This window comes from Hyperolius riggenbachi, chromosome 2 (assembly GCF_040937935.1).
Source record: "Hyperolius riggenbachi isolate aHypRig1 chromosome 2, aHypRig1.pri, whole genome shotgun sequence".
Lineage (NCBI taxonomy): Eukaryota > Metazoa > Chordata > Amphibia > Anura > Hyperoliidae > Hyperolius > Hyperolius riggenbachi.
This window is the reverse complement of record NC_090647.1, coordinates 47,350,893-47,367,271: the sequence shown is the minus strand read 5'-3', so window position 1 is coordinate 47,367,271 and position 16,379 is coordinate 47,350,893. Positions and strand designations below refer to the sequence as shown.

Genomic DNA, 16,379 nt, shown 5'->3' with positions numbered 1-16,379 from the left:
AAGAAGATGATGAAGAAGAAGAAGAAGAAGAAGAAGAAGACAATATAGAAGAAGAAGAAGAAGATATAGAAGAAGAAGATCTAGAAGAAGAAGAAGAAAGATAAAGAAGAAGAAGAACAAGTATATACAGTAACACTACTGAACAAAATTAAGGACACAACTTCTCTTTCCACATTTTTTTTAAAGGAACATCCCCACATAATCACTTGCTGTTGTTACTTGGAAAAAAAGATGTTTCTTGCATCATTCACCCTCAAAACAAGTGTTGGAAGCTATTTAAGGCCAATTCGAATAGTCAGCTCGAATAGTGAGCTCGAATACCGACTCGAATAGTGAGCTCGAAGTCCGAGGTCGAATCGAATAGTAAAAATTATTCGACTCGAATATTCGACTGACCTCGAATAATTTACTATTCGAATTCGACCAAATTTGAATTTAAAAAGGGGTATTTGAGCATCACTATTCTACAGTTCACTTATGGGAGATTATTAAAGAATCCAAGCCTAAGAAGGATGTCAAAAATCTAAAGCAGTTTATTTTGTGGTCCAAATTGTTTATTAAAATTAACATTTACAATAAGTACTAAATCTTCGCAAAATCTGAGCACAAGTCTCTCCTGTTCATGTGATCACCGTAAAGGTGGCCACACAAGATGCAATAAAATGATCCGATTGTACGGCAATTCAATAAATTTGATCGGATCTCCCCAAAAAATTGAAATCTTTTTTTTTTTTTTTTTTTTAATTCGACTGAAATCTTTTTTTTTTTTTTTTTTTTCTTCAATTTTTATCGATCCGGAATGCTGGAAATTTTTCTTCAATTTTTCTAAAGATTGGAGGGTGTGTGCTAGATTGTCAATTTATTAATATACACACCCTAGCAATTTTCTTCGATTTTTCCAATCATTTTTATCATAATTGGGGAAAAATTGTGAAATGTTCCAATCAGTCATAAAAATTGATTGCAATTCTTGAATTGAACAGATATTTAAAAAAATGTATGGTGTGTGTGGCCACCTTAAGACATTATCAAGTTCAAACCCCTCACTTATTTAATAGCTAAAAAAAGTATATTTACTTCCCGTACTACAAATTATGCATCTGTGAATATTTTCACAAAAACGCCTCCTGAAGTCACCCTTTACATTGTTTGTTTTTTTTTTCTCTGAATACATAAAAAAAAAATCATCAAACAGAAGTGCATGACTTTGAAAACTTTCAATTGTAATTGTAAAAAAAAATAGTACAGAAGTTTTTAAATTGGAAGTTTTTCCTTCTATGATTTTTTTAGTCAGATTCTCAGGATTGGAGTCGGTAGAACGCAGTGGCGTACCTAGGGTGCTTGACACCCGGTGCTGATTATTCAGATAGCGCACCCCCTCCCCCCCCCCCCCCCCCCCCCCCCCACCACCACCACCAAAAAAAATAAAAGGTGAGTGTGACAGCTACCACTGGCCAACATTACTACTGAGGAAGGTCAGTGACATGACTATGTACTCTGCAGTGTGCTGCAGAAGATGTCAGTGCTGTATAAATACATACTAATAATAGTATGGTAGGACATTAGACAGGCTATGGTAGGGATTAGAGTGTACTCCTCTGAGGACATTCAGTGACATGACTATGTACTCTGTAATGTGCTGCAGAAGATATTAGTGCTATATAAATACACAATAATAATATGACAGGATATTAGAGCATGGTGGGATTAGATTGTGAGCTCCTCTGAGGACAGTCAGCGACATGACTATGTACTTGGTAAAGTGCTGCAGAAGGTGTCAGTGCTATATAAATACATAATAATATGGTTGGACATTAAACAACAATAGGATTAGATTGTGAGCTCCTTGGAGGGGAGTCAGTGACATGACTATGTACAGTAATGCTAAATACACATGGTGCGTTCGCGCACTCGATTTCCCGCTCGATTCCCATCGATTCGTTTATTTCCAACATGTCCGATTTGGATTTCGATAGGTCGTTAGGTCGATTCGCATGCAAAGTATGCCAAATCGACCTAACGATCCATCGAAATCCAAATCGGACATGTTGGAAATAAATGAATCGACGGGAATCGAGCGGGAAATCGAGTGCGCGAACGCACCGTGTGTATCCAGCATTAGTTAGCATGCCCAATTAACTGGATGCACCCATCAGCAGAGAGGTGACAGAAGGGCAGTATAAGGTGGCAGATAGGTGACAGCAGGGAAGGATGGCAGATAGGTGACTGGAGGGGAGGGTAGTAGAGAGAGATAAGCTGAGGAGGGTGGCATTGAGGTGACAAAAGGGGAGGGTGGCAGAGAGGTGACAGCAGGAAAAGTAGGGTGGTATAGAGGTGACAGGAGGGGAGGGTAGTAGAGAGGGGTAAGCTGGGGAGGGTGGTATAGAGGTGACAGGAAGGGAGGGTGGCAGATAGGTTTCAGCAGGGCAGGGGAGGGTAGTATAAGGGTGGCAGAAATGGGTCCAGATGGGAGGAGAGGATGGCAGAAAGGTGACAGGTGGCAGAGAGGGGGTCAGCAGGCAAGGAAAGGGTGGTAGAGCTAGCCGGGGGGGGGGGGGGGAGGTGACAGCAGGGGAGCAGAGGGTGGCAAAAAAAGGTGGAAGTAGAGGAGGGGAAAGTGGAAGAGAAATTTCAGCAACCTGCTGCTGAAGGTGAGGGGTAAGACTGGCAAGAGAGGTGACTGGCTGCAGCCTGCTGAGGGTGAGGAAAGGGTCAGTCAGAGTAGGAGGGGGGGGGGTAGAAGTCAGGATAGAGGAGCAATAAAAGTTGAAGAGATAGTCCAGGGCTGCAGTTAACAGTACCAGACATCCAAACCTCCAGCTCCCTTCAGCGTAGCTGCTATATACGTTTTTCCTGTTAAAAAACATCATTGCAGGGGAGAGGGGATCTGTAAGGCTGCAATAAGAGCCCCAGTGTGCCATAAATAGTTCAGCTCTCATGTGTGCTGTTAATGATGTGTGCTGAACTTCGGTGGCATGGAATAGCTACTGTGAGAGTGTGGGAGTTTAATTAGCTGCATCACCTTTTGGTGTCGGGACTGCCTGCTCCCCTTGCACTCATAAGAAGACTAAGGTATTCCCCCCTCACTATGGGCCTCCCTTGTTGGTCTCCACGTGGCTTGATATGTTTCTATCACCTGCTCGGCTGCTCCCGATGTTCCCTCCATGTTGAATCAGCATAGGCAGAAATGAAGGTTACACGTCCATCCTCATCACAAGCCGATCTCTTGACTTCTCTCACTCACTGCACATCCCATGTAATAACGTGGCATGCAGAGAACAGGAAGTACCGTAGTGAGAGAAGTCGGGTGGTGATAGACGGTGTACCTGCATTTCTGCCTGTGCTGACTCGGAGGGAATACGGAGGGAACATCAAGAGCAGCCAGTCAGCTGATAGAGACATATAAAGCTGTCTGTGCACACTGCAAAGGACCCCCTCCTTTGTCCTGTAGTAAGGGAAGGAGGAATGACGTTGTGCCCCTCTCCCTGCGTCCTCGCTACATTTCCCTGCCGTTGCTCCGTCACTGGACTTCTGCCTGCCCGCGTGTCACCCCCTTCCCATGATGACACCCGGAGCGCCCCGCCCCCTGCGCACACCCCTAGAGACGCCACTGGTAGAACGTCCTAGATTTAAATCTTGTCTATTTTTGTCTCGGCATTAACCTTTTCTCTGTTTTTATATAGGAGAGAACAGAGGCGCCAAAAGGATAAAAGGGGTTTTAAATGAGCTTAAAAGCCAAAAATGTGGTAATTAGAGGAGGCAGTGGTGGACTTACCTCCTCCAAGCAGACACAACACGATTGTACATTCAGTCTATTTATTAACGAACTCCAGATAAAACAAAGCAACGCGTTTCACGGGTCAGTGCCCGCTTCCTCAGGCAATAGAAAAAGGAGTTACAGCTGCAAATGACAGAGATCAGAGGGTATATTGTTTCTGCTATGATACATCCTACATTTAAAGCTTCGATCAATGAGTGACAAACATGTGCAACATAATATGGTATATTGGCAGTAAAGGTACAGTATTTTGTATTATAGAATTGTTATGTTGGTGGGTTGTGTTGGTGGGGGGAAAGAATGGGAGGGGAGGAGAACCACACAGGGGTGGGGAATGGGGGAAACCTGGGGGACGGGGGGAGGGGAGGGTGAGAGGCCAAGGGAAAGTTGTGTATCAGGAGGAGGGAGTGGGGGGGGGGGGGAATTACAGATGTAATTTTTAACCCCATACTGGGGTATGTTCTGCTGCCATTCACACTCTTTTACTACCTTTGATCTACAGTCACCTCTTTTGCTACTTGATCTGTAACTTGCACGTCCCATGACTATAATTGATAAACCCCTTCCTCCCCCTCCCACTCCCTCCTCCTGATACACAACTTTCCCTTGGCCTCTCCCCCTCCCCCCCGTCCCCCAGGTTTCCCCCATCCCCCACCCCTGTGTGGTTCTCCTCCCCTCCCATTCTTTCCCCCCACCAACATAACAATTCTATAATACAAAATACTGTACCTTTACTGCCAATATACCATATTATGTTGCACATGTTTGTCACTCATTGATTAAAGCTTTAAATGTAGGATGTATCATAGCAGAAACAATATACCCTCTGATCTCTGTCATTTGCAGCTGTAACTCCTTTTTCTATTGCCTGAGGAAGGGGGGGCTGACCCGTGAAACGCGTTGCTTTGTTTTATCTGGAGTTCGTTAATAAATAGACTGAATGTACAGTCGTGTTGTGTCTGCTTGTAGGAGGTAAGCCCACCACTGCCTCCTCTAATTACCAAATTTTTGGCTTTTAAGCTCATTTAAAACCCCTTTTATACTTTTGGCGCCTCTGTTCTCTCCTATATAATATGGTATCCACCCTGGGTGGAGGGTTGCGACCCTTTTCTACTATCTACAGAGAGCGACTTCTTATTCCTGAGTGGGGTCAGGATAATCTCCCCACCTGCCTTTACAGTGGTTGCCTATTGGTGGCCCATGCTTGTGAGTATAACAACTATTACTCTTTGTCATTATCCCCTTTGTCAATACATACTACACTATTGGGGCTCTTGGTGTTCCTCTGTTTATCTCATTTTCTCTGTTTTTAGTATAACATACAGAACAGAGAACAAACCTGACACTGTACCTGTTTTCAGATATATTTCACATCAGAAAGCCTGCATGTGTAAAAATGTTTTGAACTTCCTCTAAGTTGTGGCAAGTAGCCTCCCTGGCGGTATGGACGAGCTGAGTTCGTCCAGCAAAAACTTGCAAAAAGTGGTAATGACGAGCTGAGCTCGTCCATGCCGACAGGGAGATTTCCTGTTTCTCTGCCCCGCCGGCTGCCTTTTTTTTTCATCAGAGGGATTCCCCAGGATGGCTGGATGCCTGACTGCACGCTGTGGGTAGCAATCTGTGGTACCCACAGCGTGCAGAACAAGCATCCAGCCACCCTAGGGAATCCCTGGGCAGCCAGCGGGGCAGAGAATGTGCGGGGGTTCCCCCTTGTATGCGGAGGCTATGTGGAGGGGGATCCCCCTCTGTGCGGGTGGGGGGATCCCTTTCAATGATGGCTATGTGGGCGGGGGGATCCCCCTCTGTGCGGGTGGGGGGATCCCCCTTCAATGATGGCTATGTGGGCGGGGGATCCCCCTCTGTGCGGGGGGGGGGATCCCCCTTCAATGATGGCTATGTGGGCAGGGGGATCCCCCTCTGTGCGGGTGGGGGGATCCCCCTTCAATGGTGGCTATTTGGGTGGCCTATCCCCCTCCAAACCCCCTCCCTCCCGATCCCCCCCCCTCTCAGCCCGTTGAGTAAATGCGTGTACTCACCCGAGGGCTTTCTCCAGCGACGGATGCAGCGCACTGTCTCCTCCATCTCCGAAGTGGTGGCGTCACCAAGTCTCGTAATGTAACTGTACGGCAAACGAGACTTCGGAGATGGAGGAGACAGTGCGCTGCAGCCGTCGCTGGAGAAAGCCCTCGGGTGAGTACACGCATGGGGATCCCCCCACCCGCACAGAGGGGGATCCCCCCTCCCCGCCCACATAGCCATTATTGAAGGGGGATCCCCCCACCCGCACAGAGGGTGATCCCCCCCCCGCCCACATAGCCATCATTGAAGGGGGATCCCCCCACCCGCACAGAGGGGGATCCCCCCCGCCCACATAGCCATCATTGAAAGGGATCCCCCCCACCCGCACAGAGGGGGATCCCCCTCCACATAGCCTCCGCATACAAGGGGGAACCCCCGCACATTCTCTGCCCCGCTGGCTGCCCATGGATTCCCTAGGGTGGCTGGATGCTTGTTCTGCACGCTGTGGGTAGCACAGATCACTACCCACAGCGTGCTAGGATGGGGGGGGGGGGACATCTGGCAACCTATAAATCTGGCTAAACACCTGGCTCACTATATACCTGGCTGCACATTTGGCTACCTATACATCTGGCTATACATCTGGCTAATTATACCTGGCTGCACATCTGGCTACCTATACATCTGGGTCTTATACTCACCATTGGCGTGCTGATCCCTCGTCTCGTACCTCTGATAGCTTCCCCAGTGTCTTCTTCCATGTCACTTGGCGGATTTTGCTTCTCCCTCGGCGATCACATGTCCCCCGTTGATCGGCGTTGATGACAACAGCGTCATCAACATCTTGCAGAAAACACTTTTTTAAATTAAATTCAATACAATAACCTGTATTGAATTCAATTTAAAAAAAAAATTAATTGCAAAAAAAAAAGTTTGAAAATTATTGGAAATTAATTGAAACACTTTTTGCACAGAAATCCTGGGGAAATTGAACACCAGGGTGGTTACATAGATTGTTTAGAAAGACTAAAGCAGGCCATACACTGGCTCGATTCCCGGCCGTTTCGACAGCAGATTCGATCCTGGGATCGAATCTGCTGCCAATTGTTCGCGGTAAACGCAGCCGCCGATCCGATTTCCTCCCGAAATCGGATCGGTCCGTCGATCGCGCCGTGCGGGAAATTACCCTCGATCGCCCGCGGGTAGGGAGCGCGTCGCTAGTGGCGGCCGATCCGATCAAGTATACATTACCTTAGGCTGGCTCCCGGGCGTCTTCTCCACGCTGCACGGCTCTGTTCCGGCTCCATCCATCCCGGCGCTTCCTGTGTCACTGCAGTGACCAGGAAGTTCAAATAGAGGGCGCTCTATTTGAACTTCCTGGTCACGGAGTAACACAGGAAGCGCCGTAATGGAGCCGGAACAGAGCCGTGCAATGCGGAGAAGATGCCCGGGAGCCAGCATCAGGTAATGTATACGGGGGGGGGGGGGGGGGGGACAGGCGGCAGGAGCAGCTCAGCAGATGGTGAATCGGTTTCAGGCTGAAATCGATTCACAATCTGTTTGCAGTAAAGGCAGCCATACGATCCCTCTCTGATCAGATTCGATCAGATAGGGATCTGTCAGCTGGTCGATCTAATGGCACATCGACCAGTGTATTTATAGACAGATTCTGACAGATTCAGGGCCAGGAGAGGCCGTGCACGTGTAAAGGGATGCTGGGGCTGCCTCTTCTGTAGTAACGCTGTCTCAGGAGGAGAAAATGTATCAACTCAACAGCTTCTCTTGTTACACAAACATACCACCTGCCTAGTCCGGGGAAAATACCGAACTTGTATCGCAACTGTAAACATTTTTATGAATGAGCACACAGAAGCGTAAACTACCGAAAGCGATATTTTCCCGCACAGATTTTTTTTTTTACCGCACTGCTTTTATGAATGATAGCCAATGTAACAAGTGTGGAATGTGACACACACTCTCTGACTGAGCAGGAGCTGGAGGACAGCAAGAGAGTGTGTAACATTCACCACTTGTTACATTGTGTTTACTTAAATGCAGTGGCGTAGCTAAGGAGCTATGGGCCCCGATGCAAGTTTTACAATGGGGCCCCCCAAGCACTCTATACATAACAATTGATTCGGCGCACCAAAACCTGCCAATGGCAACTACAGTGTCAGAGGTGCAAGAAGGAGATAGGGAACAGTGTGTTAATGATTACCACTTATTCATAGCATCTATAGAAGTGATTATTATGAGCACAAGACCAACAGAAAGCTAATACTGTAGTTGAGGGAGGGCCCCGATGCGGTCGCTACCTCTGCACCCCCTATTGCTACGCCCCTGCTTAAATCTATCTATCTAAACTTCGGATGCGTCTGCATTTCTATCCATGGAACTTTAAAGCTCTGTGTGTAACCCTTCCAATGCTGGTCTAGTAAAAAAAAAATGCTGGTTGCATATAATATGCTGTAAATAATGTTTTAGAGCAAAGTTGAAATGCAGGGTTATATTCCGCTTTAAGAAATTTTGCAAGCAGGAGTTCAAAAACCTCCCTCATATAATTTCAACTTCCACTCCTTTAAAGAGAATCTGTATTGTTAAAATCGCACAAAAGTAAACATACCAGTGCGTTAGGGGACATCTCCTATTACCCTCTGTCACAATTTCGCAGCTCCTCGCCGCATTAAAATTGGTTAAAAACAGTTTTAAAAAGTTTGTTTATAAACAAACAAAATGGCCACCAAAACAGGAAGTAGGTTGATGTACAGTATGTCCACACATAGAAAATACATCCATACACAAGCAGGCTGTATACACCCTTCCTTTTGAATCTCAAGAGATCATTTGTGTGTTTCTTTCCCCTTGCAGCTATCTTCCACTGAAGTGTCAGACTGTTTCTTCCTGCAGAGTGCAGACAGCTCTGCCTGTATGTAATTCCTCAGTATGTGAAAGCCCAGCCAGCTCAGAGGAGGATTTATCCAGCTTGTAAAAGATAAGAGAGAAGAGAGAAGCTGTCCTAATCTAAATAATACACAGACAGTGTGCAGAGAGGGGCTTGGAGGGGGGAGATGCATCACAGAACCACAACACTGAAGAACTTGGCAGCCTTCCAGACACAGGCTGACAAGAGAGAGATAAGTTGATTTATTACAGAGATGGTGATAGTAGAACATGCTGCAGTAAGCCAGAACACATTAGAATAGCTTTTGGAACTTGTAGGATGATAAAAAACAGGATGCAATTTTTGTTACGGAGTCTCTTTAAAGCAAAGTCTTTTCGCCACTCCACAAAAAAAATTGTGTTCATGTAAAGATCTTCACAAAAGTAAAACACTGGTCACTGCTTTTTAAACTTCAATTTTACACATTGATCACATGAGAAAAATGTGTTTGATTACGCAGAAGTGCAATGGTTTGAAGGGTGTATTGGAAATTTTCATTCATAAATTCAAAAAATCAGATAAAGAAGTGGTTAAAGAGACTCTGAAGCGAACAAAAATTGCTATTTTTACCTGGTAGTTCGCTTCAGTAGTCTCAGTAGATGTAAACCGCCACATCCCCGCCACAAAATGAAAGCTTTAGACCCCCCAAATCCCGGGGCAAACATCCACGACCATCTTGGTCGCAGATTGTGCTGCCCTGAGAGGCAGAGCTTTCAGCTGCAGCTCTGCCTCTCCTGACGTCAATCGCCGTGCGGATCTCCACCTTTCCCCACCCCTCTCAGTGAAGGAAAAGTGAGAGGGGCCAGGAGAGGCAGCGATTGACATCAGTAGAGGCAGAGCTGCAGCTGAAAGCTCTGCCTATTTCAGGAAGCGCTGGCCGGATTCCCCCCGGGGATTTGGGGAGTCTAAAGCCCTCGTTTTGCTGCGGGGATGCATCGGTTTACATCTAATGAGAGTACTGAAGCGAACTAGAAGATAAAAATAGCAATTTCTGTTTGCTTTAGTCTCTCTTTAAATAGCCTTTAGCTTCATCCTTGTTTCAATTCAACAGTGTGTTTTTGTTTTTGTTTTTTTCCCTTTGTATCCAGATTCTGCTAGAGGTGGAAGACTAAAGATTAAAATACAATGCATTGAACAGAGAGGATAAACAACTTATAAAACCACATAAAAAGGCATAAACAAGGATAAACAAGCTGTGTCACCTAAAGGAAAAGCAACAAGCAGCCGCCAGAAACTCCAGCACAGAACATCTTCAGAACTGACCAAACTAGCAGAAAAGACTACTCCAAGGTAAGGGCATTTCTGCTGAATATTACTATATAGAAACAAAAAAAGGATTATCAAGAGATTTACAATGGAAACATCAAAACCAGCAGACCAAAAGGCAAGCTGTGACGCAGATAAGCCCAGCACATCTAGCAAGGGGGTCTGGCACTAGGGAGATAGTTTAAGGTGCGTACACACGCTCTATTTGCAGGAACGACGGGTCCATCAGACCCTCCCGCTGGGTGGGCATTCCAGCGATAGAGCGTGTGTACAGTCTATCTGCAGACTGATAAGTCTGTTTCTGAAGCGATTCGCTGAGCGGATCGTTCAGAAACAGTGTTATCAGTCTGCAGACAGACTGTACACATGCTCTATCGCTGGAACGCCCGCCCAGCGGGAGGGTCCGACGGACCCGTTGTTCCTTAAAGTATTGCGTGTGTATGCACCTTTACTCTCCTGGCAATAAAAGCTATGAGGCAAAGGAAAGAATGAAGATAACTCAATGCTACCCAGAGAGCCTTTAGAGCCTAAAGTAAGAAAAAAACTGATATTCTTTACATATGACACAGAAGCCTGGTTTTCTGCTGTTTGTGAACAATTTTAAACAAAAAGGCATACGCAATGGAAGGCAACCCAGAATAAAGGACAAGGATGACACAGAGACTATTTTCACAGTGAACATATATCATACTGGCAGTGTCCAAGGTACAGAACATTACCAAAATACATTTGGAAAGCTTTATCCTGATATCCAAAAACAAGCAATGAACTTGAAAGAAAATTAGTTAACCCTCCTGGTGGTATAAAAAATTCCGCCAGGAGGCAGCGCAGCAGTTTTTTTTTTTTTTAAATCATGTAGCGAGCCCAGGGCTCGCTACATGATAGCCGCTGCTCAGCGTCATCCCCCCGCCCGCTTAAGTAAATCGGCCCAGCAGGGCCTGAGAAAACCTCCTGCGCGGTTACCGCCAGGAAGGTTAAACTCTGCTAACAGGAACACCAGTTGTAAATCACCTGCAGAGGCAATTCCCAGAGAAAAGTCTGCATCATGCCAGATGACATCCCACCCCTCACCAGACATCCTCAGAAAAAGCTTATCTCAATTAGAGAGATACTTTCACCTCTTCAAAGATGGACTGGAAAAAAAAGTTGCGCTATATGTCATTAACCATCTGAAAGAGGAGCGGAAATCCCTCAAAATCTCAATGGAATATCTACAGCTAGAAAACACTGAGCTCAAACAGGAAATGGCAACTCTAAAAGCAAACAAACAACCTCAACTGGAAGAGGCACCACAAAAGAAACCGGAGAAACACCTAATCAAAAGGAACTCGTATAACGAAGCCATATACCAACAAAGCAAAAGATGCAAGGAATCAGGAAGCAAATTCCATCACAGGACAAAGCAGTGACACAGGGACTACAGTAAAACCCCCACCAAATGCACCAGGCTGTGACATAGCACCTCCACCAAAGGCACCAAGCTGTGACATAGCACTGTTAATTGACTCAAATCAGAATCAGAATCAATTTATTCGCCGAGTACGACAGGCATCGCACCCGGAATTTTTTGTGGTGCACACGGCATGGAAGGTCTGTTATACAGATAAAGGCTATCATTCATAAAGGAGCTGTCGGTAAGGGGAATCAATGCGGGAAAACACCGCTGCCGATATTTTAGACTTCTGGGTGGACATTCATAGAAATGTATCCATGTGCGGGAGGAGTGCGGAGATTCTCCGAACTAAGCTGGCGGTAGGCTTGCAGAGACACGGAAGCTGCCGAGTTGATACATTTCTCCATGTTCCACTCTGCTGCAGCTGCCTGGGAGGTCTGTGTGTCTCCATTCACTTACATTGGTATCACCACATCAGAGGGAGCGGTACTTCCCGACCTCACACCGCTTTCGGTGATCTTTATGAATGAACATTTTGCTACATTTTAACGATAATCACCGCACAAGGCAGTAATTTATCACTCTGCTCGGTAGTGTCATTTTTTCATGCGGAAAGAGGCTTTATGAATGCTGACTTTGCCGAGTGTTCGGTAAAGTCAGCTGTTTTATGCATTTCCGCATGCGGAAATGCTTTATGAATGATAGCCATAGAAGGCATTCTCTAGCGGGCGTAGTTAAGGAGGTTACAACATAGTTTGGCAGCAGTGCGAGACTAGCGTGTTTAGCAAGGGTGGTGATTTGAGTTTAGCAGGCGGACGGCTTGGGGAAAGAAAGTGTTTAAGTGTCTGATGGTTTTGGTCGGGATAGATCTGTATCGGCGACCCAATGGCAGGCGGTCAAAGTAGCGACTGCCGGGGTGGGGGTCAACACAAGACTCCTTTTCCTGGGGAAATATGTTACAAAAATACCCTGCCCAACAATAGAAAAAGCTGCAGAGGTCATTACTGATCCATACTTCGCTGCCCCTAAACATATCATCATACACACATACAGGGACAAACAATGTGGACAATCCACAAGACATTATTGCAGACAAACTGTTATCACTAATAAGCGCCACAGAAAAGCAATTCCCTGGCTCAAAAATCATCTTGTCTTCATTGCTACCAAGGAAATACTTTTCGCCACAGACCATCCAGGATATAAATAAGCAGCTGACTACCAAAATCAGCCTATCAGCAAACATACATTTGGCAGGACATTCCTCTATATCATGTCAACATCTATATGATACAAAACATCTCAATAAGCATGGAGTGAGCCTGCTGGCAAAAGAGTTTAAAGACCTGGTGCTTAATAGGCCCCTGGGGCCCAGACCTCAGACAGCTTCAGTACCAGCCAACCCAAGCCAGACTACCTCAAAAAGACATCACATAAATCACTCCTTAAACCAAAATGTGAATCCAAGGAGATGGCAACAGAGGTGGAAACCTCCAACCCAAAGACAGTGATAACACCACAGAGCATTGACATGGCAGAACTATGTGAAATGCTCCTCATTGCACACAATAAGCTGAGGGCCGGACTGACTGGAAAACTGACTGCCCTATAAATAATGTATTACAAGGTAAACAAATACAACATGAAACCCCTCATAATTAGCAGCTGCAATATTCAAGGTTTGAATGCTTCAGCGTTTGGAACGAAAATAAATTACCCAGATTCTACAGAAAGACTTATGCTGGGAATACACGGGTCGATCCGGAGGCCGATTAGCCGCTGGATCGACCTCAGCTGCGTCCCTGCTAATCAATTGCTGCTCGTCCCCACCGGCGCTTCCTTATCAGCGCTCTATTCCCTGCCATTGTCCGCCGGCGGGGATCAAGCGGGTAGGAGTTGAGCGGCTTGATCGGGCCAGCTGAATATTATCAGCTGGTCGATACACAGTACAGAAACGTACCGTGTATCCCCAGCATAAGAAAGGTAGGCATTCAGGTCCTCCTAGAGACATGGACCCAGACATAGGATGGTTCACCAGTAAGAATCGGTTATCGCAAATTCTCTGTGGCAGCTCAGAAACACAAACATATCAAGCAGGGTCGCTGGTCAGGAGGGATTAAAATCTGGTATAAGGAGGAGCTACAGTAATACATCAAACCAGTCAAGAGAGGGAACAGCGACATGTGGTTAAAGTTAAGCAGCTCCATCATCTCCTCTCAGACTGACATTTACCTCTATGCAGCATATATTGCCCCAGCAGAATCACCACATTTTAACCCAGAGAGCTAAAATTGATGGAACTATTCCCAGACTTTCTCACACGAGAAGATGATAGAAAAACATATATCTTACTGGGAGAAGAGGAATCCACAGTGACAATCGCTGCACACTATGGGCTCTATTCATAAAACTTTACCGCAAGTTTTCCGCTCAAAACAGCTGACTTTTCCGTCCATTTAGCAAAGTGGGCATTCATAAAATCTGTTCCCGCATGAAAATCTACAATCCCCCAGCAGAGCGAGAAATTTCCGCCTTCTCCGGTGTTTTTCTAGATTTATCTAGAAAAAAGTACCAAAATGTCCATTTATAAAGATTAGAGGAAGTGGTATGTGGGCGGGAAATACCGCTTCCTCGGATGTAGCGAGAAGCCTGCGGATTACATACAAGTGAATGGGACAGACCTCCCAGAGAGAGCAGCGCACGGAGGGACTTTGCCGACTTAAGTGTTTCCGCATGCCTTCCGACAGCTTACCGACAGCCTTCAGCGGAAGATCTCCGCTCTGCTAACACAGCTGCCAACATTTTTATGAATGCCCACCCAGAAGTCTAAAATACCGATGCGGTATTTTCCCTCCACGAGTATTTTCACCACAATTTTTTTATGAATAGAGCCCTAAGTCACAGCATGCCACAGACTGAGAGGAGCATAATGGAACTGTAAACCTAAAAATGTCCACAGACTGCTTAGCCATTTTCTTACATTTCCCCTTGCTTTGGCAATACCTGTATAAATCTTGGTCATGCCAATAAAGCTATCTTTGATTTGATTTGGTTAATGAATTAACCCTGTCTCACCACTAGAGCCTGAGGAAAGTCTTAGCTTGAAATCTTACTGTTTGAATCTTTTAAGTTAGCCATTAAATGGTATCTCCTACTTTTCTTCCTTCGTGGATAACTAACACAGTACAATACTCTACTGCTGAAGTAAAGTGGGATATAAGAGAAATGCATTTGTAATTGTGCTTCTTGCTAGAGTGCTGTGTGGTCTGGAGTTAGTTTGCCAACATCAAACCAACAAATGTTTGATTTGGGTCATACTTTTAATGACTGACAGTACATAGCTTTCTTACATACCATCTACATCATTAAAGGTTGTACCGGAATTGATGTTTGTTGGTTTGATGTGTGGAGATTTGGTAGTGTAATATGAGCCGTTAGCTGCAGGCAAGCTGCTGAGCTGCAGAGGAGGCAGGGTAAGGATACAGCATCACTCTCCGTTGATGTACAGACCAGCCTCTCAACCTGAGATGTGGCAGATCTCAGGCGGAAGTAGGGTGCTTTGGTCTGTACTGCCCATATGCATCGCCAACTAACGCAGCTCCCCGGCCTTTTGGCTAGGGAGAGTGCAGAATTTTTATCACTCCGGCCGCAAGGTCGGGGCCAGCTTGCTGGCACCGGGGACTTCGGTTCCCACCCGGCTCCCTCTCGGGGGAGCCACCCGGACCATGTGGACACGGTTGCCACATGGCCAGGCCCTTTGGGTAACCACTGGGCGCAGTAGGGGTCCTCCTCGGAGGACCCCAGGATCCTCCAACCCCTCGGGTGTTGGAGGATGCCACCCCCTGAGCCGAAGGCAAAGGGGGAAGGTTCCCTTCGGGGAACAACCGGAAGGGCCCTGCAGCATTGTGGGGCCCGTGGCTACTCATGCACGTTTTGTGGGGGTGCTTTAGGGCACTCACGCTTTTTCCGTGCATGGGGCTAATAGCCTTGCTTACCCGGGACCTCTGTTGCATGCAACAGGGGCCAAGAAAGCTTAAAGAAAAAAAAAAAAAGGAGTTGGGAGTGGCTGCCTGAGTGACATCACTTTATTCAAATATGTTGGCTTGTGTAGTGCATTCTGGGAGAGATTCCAATTTATGCTGATTTCTTGTTTGAGGCTAATTTATACTAATACTACTAGCAGCAGGACTTGCCATTTGTATGAGGATGTGGACTGTGTGATAATACAGTGCGGATAAAATGAATTTGTTTCAGATCTTGTAGTCTCCCTGTGTTGAGTAAGCAGTTCTGAGACTAGCATCCTCCCTCCGTGCAATTCCAACTCATACTTACCTGGCAGGGGAGACACCATGATCACGAAGGTGGTTCTCCCAGGGTGAGGCTCATCCATTGCACTCCGAGTGGGTTGACCCCTGCGATTTCCCCAAATGCAGGAAACTCAACTGCATAATTTGTGGTAGTGGGGGACTGCGTTTGCGCTTTCCCCTGATCAATGCTGGTTAATAATAGATTCAGTAGTATCTGGTAGTGATGCTCGGGTACCCCTTTTTATTATTCAAGTTTGGTCGAATTCGAATAGTAAATTATTCGAATTCGGTCGAATATTCGAGTCGAATATTTTTTACTATTCGATTCGACCTCGGACTTCGAGCTCACTATTCGAGTCGGTATTCGAGCTCATTATTCGAGCTGACTATTCGAATTGGCCTTAAATAGCTTCCAACACTTGTTTTGAGGGTGAATGATGCAAGAAACATCTTTTTTTCCAAGTAACAACAGCAAGTGTTTATGTGGGGATGTTCCTTTAAAAAAAAAAGGTGGAAAGAGAAGAGACGTTGTGTCCAAAATTCTGTTCAGTAGTGTATATTCTTCTTCTTCTTCTTCTTTATCTTCTATATCTTCTTCTTCTATATCTTCTTCTTCATCGTCTTCTTCTATATCTTCTTCTTCTATATCTTCTTCTTCTATATCGTCTTCTTCTT

General features: G+C 45.9%; 1 non-coding gene across 1 annotated transcript; it reads left to right on the top strand.

Moving 5' to 3' along the window:
• Positions 1-15,721: 15,721 nt before the first annotated feature.
• On the top strand, positions 15,722-15,885 carry LOC137554787 (U1 spliceosomal RNA). Its single transcript, XR_011027530.1, has one exon. It is a non-coding gene; the product is annotated as a U1 spliceosomal RNA (small nuclear RNA).
• Positions 15,886-16,379: the final 494 nt, after the last annotated feature.